Source organism: Medicago sativa, chromosome 1 (genome assembly GCF_051527215.1).
Source record: "Medicago sativa cultivar Bolivia chromosome 1, Bolivia_mono, whole genome shotgun sequence".
Classification (NCBI taxonomy): domain Eukaryota; kingdom Viridiplantae; phylum Streptophyta; class Magnoliopsida; order Fabales; family Fabaceae; genus Medicago; species Medicago sativa.
Genome location: NC_140749.1, coordinates 13,893,828 through 13,909,510, shown reverse-complemented (window position 1 = coordinate 13,909,510; position 15,683 = coordinate 13,893,828). Strand labels below are relative to the sequence as shown.

Below are 15,683 nucleotides of genomic sequence, written 5' to 3'. Positions count from 1 at the left end.
GATACAAGGTCTACATTTATAGTAAAAGTATCCCTTATAAAATTGGAACAAATCAAGCCCATAAAAATACATATTATTTTTATGTTCTTTCGCAGAATCGACTGCCGATTTTCACCAATCGGGCGTCGAAAATTGTCTAATACAAAGGCTGGAAAATCAGTCACCGATTTTACCAAATTGGGCCCCGATTTTGCACCTCCAGAATTCCAATTTTGAGTCACTTCTACAACATCTATTATAAAAAGGTCAAAATATATTTTTTATATGTGTGTTAGTTTGGTTAGAAAATAATAATTTATTTACACTTTGAGGTATAGTTCTTAACCTCTTATAAAAAGCTTAATCACTGGGTTCAAACTTTGATGATGGAAAAGTGTGATTTAGAGGAGACACTCCACCAAATATGTTCAATCAAATACTGCAACAAAGATGAGTCATTGTCAAAGTTAATAGTTAATGGTAGTTTACATCAATAACATGATAACAAAAAAAAACTTGTACAAAAATAGTTATATTTAGGTCTCTGTTCAAAGGTTGGGATCCTTTTCATTTTCCATGTTATCCATTTCCCTCCAATACTATAGTTTTGAAACCATAAATACAAAAGTGTGACATTAAATGAGTCCATATAATTTTTTTTTTAAAGAAGTCCATATAATTTTAATACGCCCTAAAACATTCACAAACCTTAGTAATTGAAAGATAAAATGGATAAGACCTCAACTCGTCAGTTTAGTGATAAAAGTTTAGCTCTGTAACTCGTAGACGATACTTCCTATGTTCCTTTAAGTGTTACAGTTGACCACTTACACATACCAATGCACGACTTTAACCACTAATATTTTTAATTATATATTGCAAAAAATTATTAAAAATTTATATTTTGAAAATGTTCATTGACGCAAATTGAACATCTTATACACGAACATTTGTTTTTATATCGTTAATAAAAAAAGGAACAAATTAGGTTATGTGAATAGTGCACACATCATACAATGACACATAAAAAGAAACGAAGGGAGTACAATTGCAAAACGGTTATTAATGTTCGAATATTTTTTTTAATTAAATTGACACCAATAACCATTTTACAAGTGTTTCAGGGATTTGAACAATATCTTCTTATTTAGATTCATTGAATAATTGATGTATATGACCTATATTATAAATCAAATACATCAATTATTCAATGAATCTGAAGAAAACCAATTATTTGCTATCAGACCAGAGGCAGTATCTAGCAACTCAAGTGTATCAAAATAAATAAAAATGTATTTATAAACACGAAAAATTTATATAAATGGAAATTTTTTCAATTAATTAATAATTTGTTTAATAACTATAATACAATTGAATTAAAAAACTATTCTCTCCATTCCATAATAAATGACTCATTGGTAAAACTATGTGTTTCTTACCGTTTTATGTGGAACTCATTTTTTAAAGATTTGGATCAACCTTTGAAACTACTCATCTACATGTGTGTGTAATTTAAGCAAGTATTCCCAACATTTACTGCTTTTTCCCTCTTCTTTATGACATCACGTGTATCTTTATTCCTTTCTAATGACCCATCTTCAACCTTATCTATTTGGGCGGTGGATCTTTGTGCCATTTCTAAATTTTGGACCCATAATGGACACTATGTGTATGTAGTCTAAGCAAGTATTTCCAGCATCTACGGCTTTTTCCTTCTTCTTTATGGCGTCAGAATACCTTTATTCCTTTTAATGCCCCGCTTTCAACCTTTTCAAAGGGATGATGGTTTTTAGAGCCATTTATAAAACTTTGGACCGACATTAAAAACTTCTCACTTACACAAGCGTGTAGTTTAAGCAAATATTTCTAGTATCTCTGACTTTTTCCATCTTCTTTATTCCTTTCTGATCTATATTATAAATCAAATACATCAATTATTCAATGAATCTGAAAGAAAAAAAAAATTATTTGCTATCAGACCAGAGGGAGTATCTAGCAACTCAAGTGTATAAAAAAAAGTATTTATAAACACAAAAAATTTATATAAATGGAAATCTTTTCAATTAATAAATAATTTGTTTAATAACTATAATACAATTGCATTAAAAAAAATTGCTCTCAATTCCATAATAAATGACTCATTGGTAAAACTATGTGTATTTTACCGTTTTAAATGACTCATTGCCACCTATTGGCACGGGCCGTGCCATCTTTCTGACTTCAACCTTCATGTTTTTCTTTAAAAACTTGGCACGGCTGTGCCATGCCTAGCACGGGCCGTGCCACCTCTCTGGTCCTGGGGGCTTCAGAATTCTTCAATTTCTTGATTTTTTTTCGAACTACACTTGGACAATTACCTTCAAAACAACTGAAAACAAAGAAAAACAAAACAAAAGCAATTAAATGCGTGGGTTGCCTCCCACGAAGCGCTCTTTTTATGTCATTAGCTTGACGGTTAGAAAGAGTCCTTAGAATGGATCAAAGATATCATATTGTGTAGATGACGCTATAAAACGTTCTTTCACAACATGATCGTTAAGCATACAACAAGAGTAAAGAGCGGGACCCTTCATAACATTTTCCAACTCAAATCCTACCATCTTATCACTCACTTGAAAGACTATCCTACCGTTCTTGACAGCTATGAGAGCTCCCGCAGTGGCTAGGAAAGGTCTACCTAGGATTATAGGGACGTCTTCGTCCTCCGCAATGTCAACGACTACAAAATCAGTTGGGATATATATCCCTTCTATCTTAACGGGTATGTCCTTGACAAATCCTACAAGTTTCATGGTAGAACGATCAGCTAGCTTTAACTCTATTTCGGTAGGTTTCAATTCTCCTATCCCTATCCTTTTGAGAAGAGACAAAGGCAGCAAACTAACACTAGCTCCTAAGTCACATAAGGCTTTGTTTATGGTTTCATTCCCAATTTCACATGGTATGGCAAAGCTACCTGGATCTCTAAGCTTAGGGGGTGCTTCTTGAATGATTGCACTAGTTTCCTTGGCCAAGGCTATTGTCTCACTATGCTCTATAGGCCTTTTCTTTGAAAAAATTTCCTTTAAAAACTTGGCGTATAGAGGCATCCTAGACAAAGCTTCAGCAAAGGGGAGTTTAATGCAAATCTTCCTAAGTATGTTGGCAAATTTTTCAAACTTACCCTCTAGTTTAAGCTTAACAAGATTTAAGGGGGATGGAGTTTTGTTTTCTTCAAGCGGTTTTGCTTCTTCTATCACAATTTTATCACCTAAAGGCTTGACATTTTCTTTCCCAATGTTTTTAACCTTAGCAAAAGTTTCGCCTAACTTACTACCCCCAAAAGATATGACATTAACTTGGGCTTTGGGATTGGCTTTGGTTTGACCAGGAAAGACTCCCGGTGTTTAGGAAGAGGTAGCCACTTGTTGGGCTATTTGAGCGATTTGAGTTTCAAGCATTTTAGAGTGAGTAGCAATAGAATCAACCTTGGTATTGAGCTTGGAAAGAGAATCATTCAGAAATCCGGTTTGGTTTTTAAGTTCTTGAAGTTGTTTGGTTTGGTTGGCAATAGAATTTTCCAACAAAATTTCCAAATTGGATTTCTGAGTGAATGGTTGTTTGCATAACCGGGTGGTGCTACTTGTCCATAGGGATTTTGGTTTTTATAAAAATTTTGATTTTGTCTCATCCCTTGGTTGTATTGAGCATAATCCATTTGCTCAACACCGTTAATAGCACTACCTAGTTGGCAATCAACACCAGCATGACCAGTTATACCACAAATTTCACAAGAAGGAGTAGAAGCAGAATTGATAGCACTAACATTGAGCTTTTCAAGTTTTTTAGTTAGTGTATCAATTTTAGAAGCGAGGTGGTCATAGTTAGAGACTTCGTACATACCTGCCTCCTTTTTGGAGGATGAAGAACTAGTGATGGCTCTCTCGTCGGTCCATTTGTAATGATTTTGAGCCATGTCTTCAATCAGGGCATACGCCTCCGTGTAGTTCTTGTTCATAAGTGCTCCACCTGCAGCTGCATCAACAGACATCTTAGTGGTATAAGACAAGCCATTATAAAAAGTGTGGACTATAAGCCACTTCTCTAGGCCATGGTGGGAACAAAGTCTTAACATTTCTTTGAAACGCTCCCACGCATCGTAGAGAGATTCCCCATCTTTTTGGTTGAACCGCGTGATTTGGTCTCTAAGTTTAGCGGTTTTAGATGGTGGAAAGAATCGGGCAAGGAATGCTTGCCTCATCTGATCCCATGAAGCAATGGAACCGACTTCGAGGGAATGGAACCAAGCGCTAGTTCTATCCCTTAAGGAAAAGGGAAAGAAATGAAGTCTTACGGCCTCTTGGTTCTCCTTCATGGTTCCACTAATTCGTAGGAAAACAGAGATGTGGAGATTGGGATCCTCAGTGGGGGATCCCGAGAATTGGTTTTGCTGCACCAAGTTAAGTAGGGCAGGCTTAATTTCGAAGTTGTCATCCTCAACCGTTGGGTACACAATAACAGCTTGTGGCTCAGCTGTAGACGGCGTTGCATACTCTTTGAGAGTGTGATTGGCCATGGCGGTGTTATTTCGTGCGCCTCTCTTTCGTTTATGCAAATACCTTTCGATCTCGTTGATTATTACAACTCGATTTCTGGTTTTTCGCATAAAAAATTGAGAACCCAAGAAGTTAACAATAACAGAAAAATAAAAAGTTAAAAATAAAAACGAAAAAGAAAAGAGAAAGAAGAGAGAATTCTAATCACTAAAAAAAAAGTTAATCAAATTAGTTAACTCCCCGGCAACGGCGCCAAAAACTTGATAGGGCCAAACCGCAAGTGCACGGCCTATAGAAGTAATAGTAGTAAGTAAGAGTATCGTTCCGCTAGGGAGTTGTTCAACTTAATTAACTTTTTAAAGAATGATTAGAGGAGAGAAAGTTTAGTAAAGAGGAGTTTGATTGCTGAAGGTAAATAACAATATTAATAAAGAGCCTTAGGATTATTGGTTTGTCATAATAACAAACCCTTCACTAGACAAGACTTAAACATCTAATTTCATGGTTTACACACTAATTTCTAAAGACCGGTTTCCCTTAGCCCCTCACCTTTCCGATGAAAGTCCGGTGAGAGTTTACTTCTATTAACCAAGCCTATTTCGCTGACTTGATTACTAGAAGATGCATAGAGGATTGAAACTACTCTTTGTCTCAATAATTGCAAAGACTATTTCACTGTTTTGCAATTATTGTCTAGATTCACTTGTTCCAACATCAAAACTCCACTCTCGCTTTATGAATTGATGTTTGGGATGATGGATTAACGATTATCAAACCCTCCGCTTTCGCTTCCACAGTTTGATAATTGTTAATCCACGTTAAGACGGTGAATCTAGATTAGAAATTAGGGTTACATAGAAATTAGGGTTTAAGCTTGGTTTGTTTAGGAGTATGTCATTTAGACTCCCCAACAATCCTAAGACGAAGAAGTCTACTCACTCATGTTCATAGTAGACATGGGGGAAGAAGAGAGAAAATAACAGTAAAGTAAAATTGCGAGAAAGAAAGTAAAGAAATAAAGACTTTTATTGAAAATAGAAATATTCTAAGCAAAGTAAAAGGTGAATGTTTATGGTGGAGAGCTACTCTATTTATAGCTTTACAATCGACTTAGAAACTAAGCAACTAAAAGGATAAAACGGTAAAGCTGCAACAGGGTAACTTGGGCTTGAAGAAAAGCAGCAAAAGTGGACTCTGGGGACGGGCACGGCCGTGCCACATGTTGGCACGGGCCGTGCCATGCTTCTGACTTGGTGGGATTATATTTTTGTCCCGTATCTTCGAATTTTCAAACTGTATTTGCTCCAGTCCTCTTTCTTTTGCTCCAAGACACCTTCCACCATATATTCGTTCCTAAAATATAATAAAAAGCAATCTAAAGTAAAATATTCTAAAAGGAAATAAAATGCAATAAAATAAAACTAAATTAAATAAAGCATTAAATTAGACTAATCTATGACTCATCAGTCGTGCGGGTCCCTTGCGGCTTGAACCGTTCCCCTTAGGTCGAGAACCTCCCGTATCCCCCTGGCGTGGATGACAAGAGACACGAACACCGCCATGCGGTTATTATCTTAGTCTTGCGGTTTCGGTGACATGCGGGTCCCTTACGGCTTGAATCGTTCTCATGATGAGAACCCCTTGTATCCCCCTGGTGTGGATAGCAAGAGACATGCCACCTACTTAAAACTTGTCATAAATTTAGGATAAACCTAATCATGCATACATGTTTACCTCGAAACCTTAATCGATCCGATTAGCGGTAAATTCATACTTGTTCATGCTTGTAGTTTCTTAATCATGGTGGAGTGATTAACTAATCAAACCACGACTTAACATGCTTGCTAAACACTCTTAAACATATGCGAAGAGCTTATACTTCATGTCTTATCATTCTAAGAATTCATGCTAACTAGCTAGTTCTCGACAACTATGTCGAGGCTCTAGTTTTTCGTTGCTTAATGAGTAACTTACTACCCGATTCATGACATGATTCTTTCGTATACCATGCATTACTAACATGCATAATACTTGCCTCTTTATCATAAGAATCTTGTTTTCCTTAATCATCATTTGGGACCTTGGTTTGAGGGGTTTACATTCGTAAAAAGACACCACGGAGAAAACCGCATCGCGAATCCCCATGCATGCCTGAAGCAAGCAAAACAGTGAGATTTCTCACTGTCTTACTCGCCTAGGCGAGTGATTTCACTAGGGAGGCGAGTGGTAGCTCGCCGTGGCGAGTTGGGGGCGAGCAGGACCCCCCTTTCGGATTTCTAGCTCGCCGTGGCGAGTAATAGCTCGCCGTGGCGAGTTAGGACAGTCCAGAACACTTAAAAATGGTATTTTTGACCCAAAAACCTCAAACCAAGTGTCTCTATGTGTTTTGGAACATATTTGATCATTGGAAACTTATAAAACATGCATATGGCAAGTATTAACATGTATAGCATGCATGACATAAAAAGGGGCAACTAGACTAATACATAAACCCTAGAATTTCATGTTATTCATGCTAAACATACATGGCATAATCATAATCCCAAAGGGTAGGAAAACTAGCTATGGAACTCACCTAAAACAAGTTCTTGAAGCATCACTATGTGCCAAGCCCAAACATGCCAAAACCCTAGCTTTGTCCCTCTTGCTTCCTTTGCTCAAACCATCACTATCTTGATGTCTTTCATGAAATCTAAGACATCATGATCCTTGATTGATCATGAAGAAACCATACTTGATTCATCTTTGAACTTACTAACCAACAACCCTAACTCTTGCTTCTTGCCTTTCTTGAAACCTAGCCCTTGATTCCAACTTCTATTCATCTTCTATGTTCATGGAGGAACCACATCTTGCACTAGATCAAGCTCCCACTCCCAACATAACCAAAACCCTAAATTCTTGATTCACTTATTGAGGGAAAGAAGTAGAGAAATCAAACACAACACAAGCTTCTCTTAGTTCAAAAGATCATGAGGATACATAGTTTAGAAGCTTGCCAAAGATGGGAGAAGATTTGGAAAAGTTTGGTTGAGAGAGGAAAGAAAGATGGCGTGGGAGAAGAGAAAAGAAAAGGAGAATAAAATATTTTCCCAACCAAGAGAGAGAAAAGGATAAGGGAAATGAGATATTTTCCCACACAAAACATATAAATATTCCTTTTTGTGAAATTACGGAAATGCCCTTGCCTTAGGCGTATTTAATACGTCACTGTTACTTTATCCGTAACAAGCTGGCATCTCATAAAATATTTCCATTAACTTACTTTCCATGATTTTAAATCCTCTGACACGATCGACTGGTAATATACCGATACTGACAGGCGGGATATTACATTCTACCCCCCTTAAAAAAATTTGTCCTCGAAATTTAGTGATCGACTACCAATCATTATGACAAAAACTCACCATCCATGGTCTGAGCCATTTATTTGAAACACAGACTCTTAAAAAGTTCATTGTTGCTTGTGTTTCGTCTTATTTCTTGATTCACATACATAAACACATAGCTTTCTTGATCTTAATATCACTTAAACTTTGAAGTCATCTTAGTACACCATGATTTGGAACTTACTTTGCTACACCTGAAGGGATTTTAAGAGGGGTTTTTCAAAATTTTAATCCTCTTTGCGGAAAGAAATCCCATTGAAACGGATCTTGATTAAATCATTAATCACAAATCAACGAGAACACATTCTTAAACACTTTAAGGATTATGTGTTTACCTCTTGAAGCGCAGAACCTTTGTAGCAGAATTGTTTCTGATCACGAGCAAAGCAAAGCAGCGATGCCTCTACTCAGTCCACACGAACAGAACTTCTCCGATGACCGGTGCTAGCCAATTCCAACGGAGATTCAAGAGAATAGAGTTTAGAGAGCGGCGGCTACGTTTCTAACTTTTAGAATTAGGTTAAGTCTTTCAAGCAACCAAAAGTTTTAGCAGAAGGGTTCTATTTATAGAACCACTTGTGTGCTCAGAAAGTCAAACACTTAAGTACACCGTACATTACGGTGCACCTTATTTCACTTAAACACACCGTACCTTACGGTGGACCGCGTTTCTCTATTTTTCGTAAATTAAATAATAAAGTCATATTTAATTATTTAATTACTAATAAGTCTCACTTATTTATTTATTTTATAAATAAGTCTTACTTATTTATTTCTCTCATCTATCTGTCCTTTGTGTGTGACCCTATAGGTTCTCATAACGTTGGCAATAATATTAAATCACATATTTAATATTATAAACAATGAGCGGTATCTAGCAACACATCACTGCTACCCAAGTGACGAGAATGTCATGTGATCTGACGAAACCTTTCTGTGATAATGATCATGTGTATAATTACCCTTTTGCCCTCATGTCTATATTGAACACAAGGCATAGACCGTGTCATCCTTGTCTAGTTCAATATTGGGCCCGTAGACATTTCTCCTGTTATGTAGGAGGGGCAAATTCCATCTAGGTCACTATGTCCCTCAGCATGATTCATGGAGTACCCATCAACCAACTTTATAGTCATCCTGTTACGGACAACGTTTGAATGGCAACAAAGCACTCGACTCCAACATCTAGGGTACATAGTGGTTTCAGGTCGAAGGGTGGAATACACCACTATCACTATGAGAATATCTTATGACACTTTTCATAACTTTTACTATGTAGTATTCTCATGACGGGTCAATCCAATATAAATATTACTCCTAATATTTATATCTATGTGAAGACTTGATAACTCTTTATCCATGATTTGTGAGATGTGATCATCAGTCTACCCACATAATAGTCTCTGTGCTTTAACGATATCCCACTTCTCAATAAAGCTTAACTACGGATACTTTAAGAATAGTGTCCTTATGTTTAATGGGGTCTCACAATTAAGTTATACTTAATGTTCCATAAAACAGACTAACTATTCTAGGGACTTTATTATTTTGAAACAAAACAAAATCAATAAAGAAATGCCTAGTTATTATATATTCACAATATATACTTATATCAATATCATGATACAAATCCAAATCCAATCAACATAGATTGGCTATTAGGGCTTACTCCAACAATCTCCCACTAGCACTAAAAGCCAATCAAATATTAACTCAATATCTATTGGTCAAGTGTTAGCACCAAGCACACTCTGGGCATGATACTATTCTAGTAGATAAGGAACTCTTTCCTTTGTTGGTAGGTTATACTTCTTTCAATTTCCACTTTCGATCTTCTATCGAAAAGAAATTGAAGTGTCAAAGTATACATTTGGATCATTGGTGAGATCAAGTTTTCATTGCTTGCAGGATTTAAACCAATTTTACGTCAGACGAGATCAATGGAATCCGCAACGCAAGAAACACATGTTTTCACTCAGTTATGAGCTAAACAATCCAAATCATATATATTTGACATCTGTAATAGAAACAACAACTATCTGAAGCTTGTACTTTTACAAATTTCATAGTTGATATCCTAGCATAACATTTACTCCAAATTACGATCTGGATATACTATACACCGATATGAAAGTTAACACCATTGTAACTCCTTTACAATGTTTCTTTCATCCGTGTTCAAGAAACAATCCATAGTCCTTTAAGACATCCAAGGATATTCTTGAAGGTATTCTAGTGTCGAACACTATAATCAATTTTGGTACATATTGAAAATAATTTCCAACCATGTCTAACATGTGTAGATAAATTATTTTGGTGACTAGTATGTCATACGCATACTCCACCAAACTAATATCAATGCTCCCACTAATCTCCTTATGTGCACAAGATTTCTTTATTAATAAAAGTTTTCATAAAACTTCATTAATGAAATAAAAATTCAACTTCGAGAAGTTTTCTCTAATTCGTAAATGAATTTTATAATACATCTTCCTTTCTAGTATCCTTTGGATTAACGAAATCCTACATATATCAAATACATATATAAGGTTATTCCAATTAAGGAATACAACCTCGATATCCATCTTCTAGAACATGTATTATACAACAATGGGAATTGGGATCATTAGATTTAAGTATTACGATGATGGAATGGTTTCGTCATGATATGCATCATGAATTGCATGAAACCTTCTACAATCAATCACATCTTAAAGGTATTCATAATACCATCCATTTCAGTTTTCTATAAGAAAACTCACATTCATCTTATGAGTCATACTCATTTGGATGATATAACCAATATCCATATATGGTTTGTGTACATGGATTCTTTATAAGATCCCATGGCATCTAGCCACTTCTCAAAATCAGGCCATTTACGACCTTCTAGTAAGTCAGGTGCTTATCTTCCATGAGCATCATATCACCTTGTTGAGTCATGACAAATCATGTTTCTCATCCTAGTGTTATGACATATCAGACTCATCTAGATCATGTGCTACTCGAACTAGCGATTTACCAACAACGCTTTGTTGAAATGTATTTTGTGGTACTTGACTTAATTCAAGTTCTACATCACTCCCACTAGCTCTTGTAGAGCTATACTCCTTGAAAAAGAATACTCCAGTTCTAGCGACAAACAACTTTTGTCAAGGAAGAAGATGTAGAAATAATATCCTCTAGTTTCCTAAGGGAACCTCCACAAGTATACATTCATTTAATTTGAAGTTTAGTTTATCTAGTAAACCATATAACCTCAAATTATCATAAAGTCAAAAATAGGTACTCTTACCTCCATACCTAATATGGTGCCTTTATGATTGCTCAATTAGAACTTGTTGTGGGTGAAGAATAACTGAAATTTAATTAATTTAAAGAGTCTTTGAGTTATAATCAAACTATTTTAGATCGAGTCATGTCAAACATGAAACGATATAAATAATCATTATACTCATTAATCAAGCATTTACCATCACGACTAACTCGTATAGTCTTTATACTTTTCAAATTTATTCCTTTTACTTCATTGTTAAAATCTTTGAACAATTTCAAAGTTTTCTTGAATCGTGTCAAATACACTTTGCTTATCTACTAAATGATTTAGTAATGTTAGATGAAGTAATAGAAACAATATATCTAGCAAATATGTTTAGTTCTGCATATACATCTCATATGTATATAAACTCAAATAAATTACGTGTCCTTTCACCTTTGTTGGTGACCGGTATACTAATCTATTTTGAAAGATGGGGCTCACATCCTTCAAATGATGTAAAATCAAATGAGTCCAATAGTCCATATCCATAGATTTTGGAAATGTGAATCACACCTGTTTGTACTAAACAGTAATGCCAATGATATACAAAAGGTTCAAATCTCATTTGATCCCTTTTCACATATGTTATAGATCAGCTTATCATGATCATGGAACTCAATTGCATTATTTGATTAACACGCTTTTATAGAAAGCATTATTCGGATAATAGGACAAAATTTGTCTTTTATTCAACTACACAATCCTTCTCTTGTCAATACAAGATTTAGGACATAATGCTTCTATATTATACGGAATTTAATAACAATTATTTGGTTCCATATCAAATTAAGTTTAAGTCCAAGCATAAGCTCTCATAGTCAGTGAAACTATTTGTTCCGTTCTAGACGTAGGTGGACTTCACTTATAGTTAATGTTCTACTTCTTTAAAACTCTATATTTCAACAAATATAAGATTAATCATCAAGTATCATATACTTATGATGCAGAAGTAGAAATTTAACTTTATATAACTATATGGGTAAATAAGAAGTCTTACTTCTTTCTTATTTTGACTCTTACAAAATTACGAGCAATTTTGTTTTTCAACTTTTGAAATAATTGCTTCCCTATTTAGCAACCATGTTTAACCTTCCAAGGTAGAGAAACAAAGTTTGAATTTTATTCTTATCCATTTCCATCTACTTGATAGGTTGAAACTCTTTATCGTATCTTGCAGTTATAACATTGAGGTTAATGGTCATATCATTATCTGTTGTCATTACCACTATAGGATATCTTATATCCACTCAATCGACCTGATGCTTCTGACAAGCATTCTTTTCGAATTTAAAGCTGCTAGGAAATGGTTGCTCGAAATTATACAGTTTTCCTTATTCTTAAGAACAATTCTTAATTTTGTACCAATTCAGAAACTCCTTTCTGAAGATTTTGTTCTTCATAAGAACATTTAACAGTATAATAAAAATGTATAAGGCGAAGAAATTCCAAATACAGAAAATAAATAAATTAAATGTATCATGATTTAAAAACATAATTAATTAGGTCTTTAATTAAATATGCTCCCACTATTTTACTCAAATCAAATGACCTTCAACATTTGAATCGGAAAATCACATTGGAAGATTTTCTAGTGGGTTGAAATCCATATTTCACCTTGCTTTAAGTCAACGGGGGCTGTACTCAAAACTCAGTTATTTAGGTAGGAACTCCTTCCAATTGTATCTCATACAACTTTCAAATCATTTGAGTGAATAACTCTTACTCAAGTCTATCATATAGACATTTCCCAATTATAGCTTCTAAATTTATTCTAATCTTATTAAAATTAATTTAGTTAAGTTAAACCCAAAAGAATAACACTTGGGTAAATTGGATTACCGCACCGCAACTTACTAGTATAGAAAGTGCACCTCGCGGAGGCGAAACCTACACGTTTCGATATTAGTCTTGAAGGGTGTTAAACTTTTGGAAAGCATTAAACTTAATATTTCATTTGAAGTAAATATATATATATATATATATATATATATATATATATATATTTTAATCTTATTAAAATATATTTTAGTTAGATCCAAAAATAACAATCGGTAAATAGAATTACCGCACCACAACTTACTAGTATAGAAAGTGCACCTCGCGGAGGCGAAACCTACACATTTCGATATTAGTCTTGAAGTGTGTTATACTTTGGAAAACAATTTACTTCATATTCTTTTTGAAGGATTTAAATTAAGATTGATCTCACCGACATGTGTATCGCATACACGCGTCTATTAAGATGCATGACATTCATGCTCATAGAAAGCAAGTATATAAAACATTTAAAACATACATGCTAACATACATCTAAAACATGTTAAGCATACATCTCATACATGCGCTAAATAAACATACATTTCATGCATCACATACATAAAATAATAAATTAGGTAGTATGGTTATGACCTCCTAACGCGTAAGAATTAAATAAACTATTTTATTACAATTCTTTGACCCACGAGCAAGCTTCAAAAGTTTCTCCATCGGAATCATCTTTTGGCGTCGTCTTCTCCTCAACTTGAGCAATTACATTATTTGACACTTAAATAAAATAATTAAAATAAATCACGACACGCAGGTCGTATTTAGAATAAATAAATAAATCACGACACGCAGGTCGTATTTAAATAAACGGAACGCCAAAATCTAAGGTCATAACCATATACCATTCACAATTAAAATCAATAATATAATTGCAATAATAACCTTTATTATAATAATTATCATTAAGTAAATTAAAATATATCCTTTAATTTTAATTTACCAATAATAGTTATAACTTAAAACTATTCGTGGCAAGCAAGCGCATAACATTTATGAAACAAATATCTTGTCATATATTTCGGATCAACACTCTTGGAATTGCCTATTTTGTCTCAACAAACTAAAACCAATTAAAATTCTGGTTATTTCCAAAAGCAATCTAAAAAAAAATTAATTATATAATAAATTGACATTCAATTATATTATAACTAAATATCAATGATCGGATTTGCTTCCAAAACAAAATGAACGATCCTATTATTACGTGACTATCAAATTTGCATTGCAAAACAAAATTCAAAACTTGTTGTTTCTTTCTCGGTTTCTTTCAAATTTAGAAGAAGACAAAATCATTGCCACACAATTATCACATAATTGAGTTCATTCAAATTTAAAAGGGACAATCAATCAATTATCATATAATTGAAAATATTGAGTTTTAAAACAAACGTTATACCCACCTGAAATGGACTAACAAAATTGATTTTTGCTTCTTGGTTTCCAAAACCAATACACATCCGGTGCTTGTTTTAAAAATAAAATAAAATAAAGAACAACAATTGCTCTCGATAATTAAAGAAAACAAGTAGGTCAATGATTGACAAAATGCTCGGTCAAATCAAAATTGAAAATCGAAGTGCTCGCTTAAGAAACCAGAAAGAGTGCCGATTGCATCATATGCAAAACAATAAATAGTATGAATATCAAATTCAAACAGAATTTTCGAAAACAACATCATACACACAATCATATAATCAAACAGTATGATTAAACTATTTAATCATATAGATGCATAAAACGAATATCACTCTATAAACATCATTGCATCAAAATTTGATTTGAATTAACGATTCAATCAGAACCTAATGCTCTGATACCACTCAAGGGATTTTAAGAGGGGTTTTTCAAAATTTTAATCCTCTTTGCGGAAAGAAATCCCATTGAAACGGATCTTGATTAAATCATTAATCACAAATCAACGAGAACACATTCTTAAACACTTTAAGGATTATGTGTTTACCTCTTGAAGCGCAGAACCTTTGTAGCAGAATTGTTTCTGATCACGAGCAAAGCAAAGCAGCGATGCCTCTACTCAGTCCACACGAACAGAACTTCTCCGATGACCGGTGCTAGCCAATTCCAACGGAGATTCAAGAGAATAGAGTTTAGAGAGCGGCGGCTACGTTTCTAACTTTTAGAATTAGGTTAAGTCTTTCAAGCAACCAAAAGTTTTAGCAGAAGGGTTCTATTTATAGAACCACTTGTGTGCTCAGAAAGTCAAACACTTAAGTACACCGTACATTACGGTGCACCTTATTTCACTTAAACACACCGTACCTTACGGTGGACCGCGTTTCTCTATTTTTCGTAAATTAAATAATAAAGTCATATTTAATTATTTAATTACTAATAAGTCTCACTTATTTATTTATTTTATAAATAAGTCTTACTTATTTATTTCTCTCATCTATCTGTCCTTTGTGTGTGACCCTATAGGTTCTCATAACGTTGGCAATAATATTAAATCACATATTTAATATTATAAACAATGAGCGGTATCTAGCAACACATCACTGCTACCCAAGTGACGAGAATGTCATGTGATCTGACGAAACCTTTCTGTGATAATGATCATGTGTATAATTACCCTTTTGCCCTCATGTCTATATTGAACACAAGGCATAGACCGTGTCA

At 34.3% G+C, this 15,683-nt stretch overlaps 1 non-coding gene across 1 annotated transcript; it reads left to right on the top strand.

The window, feature by feature from the left end:
- The first annotated feature begins 4,064 nt into the window (after window positions 1-4,064).
- LOC146952900 (small nucleolar RNA R71) lies at window positions 4,065-4,171 on the top strand. The gene has a single exon (XR_015025162.1). It is a non-coding gene; the product is annotated as a small nucleolar RNA R71 (small nucleolar RNA).
- The last annotated feature ends 11,512 nt before the right edge of the window (window positions 4,172-15,683 follow it).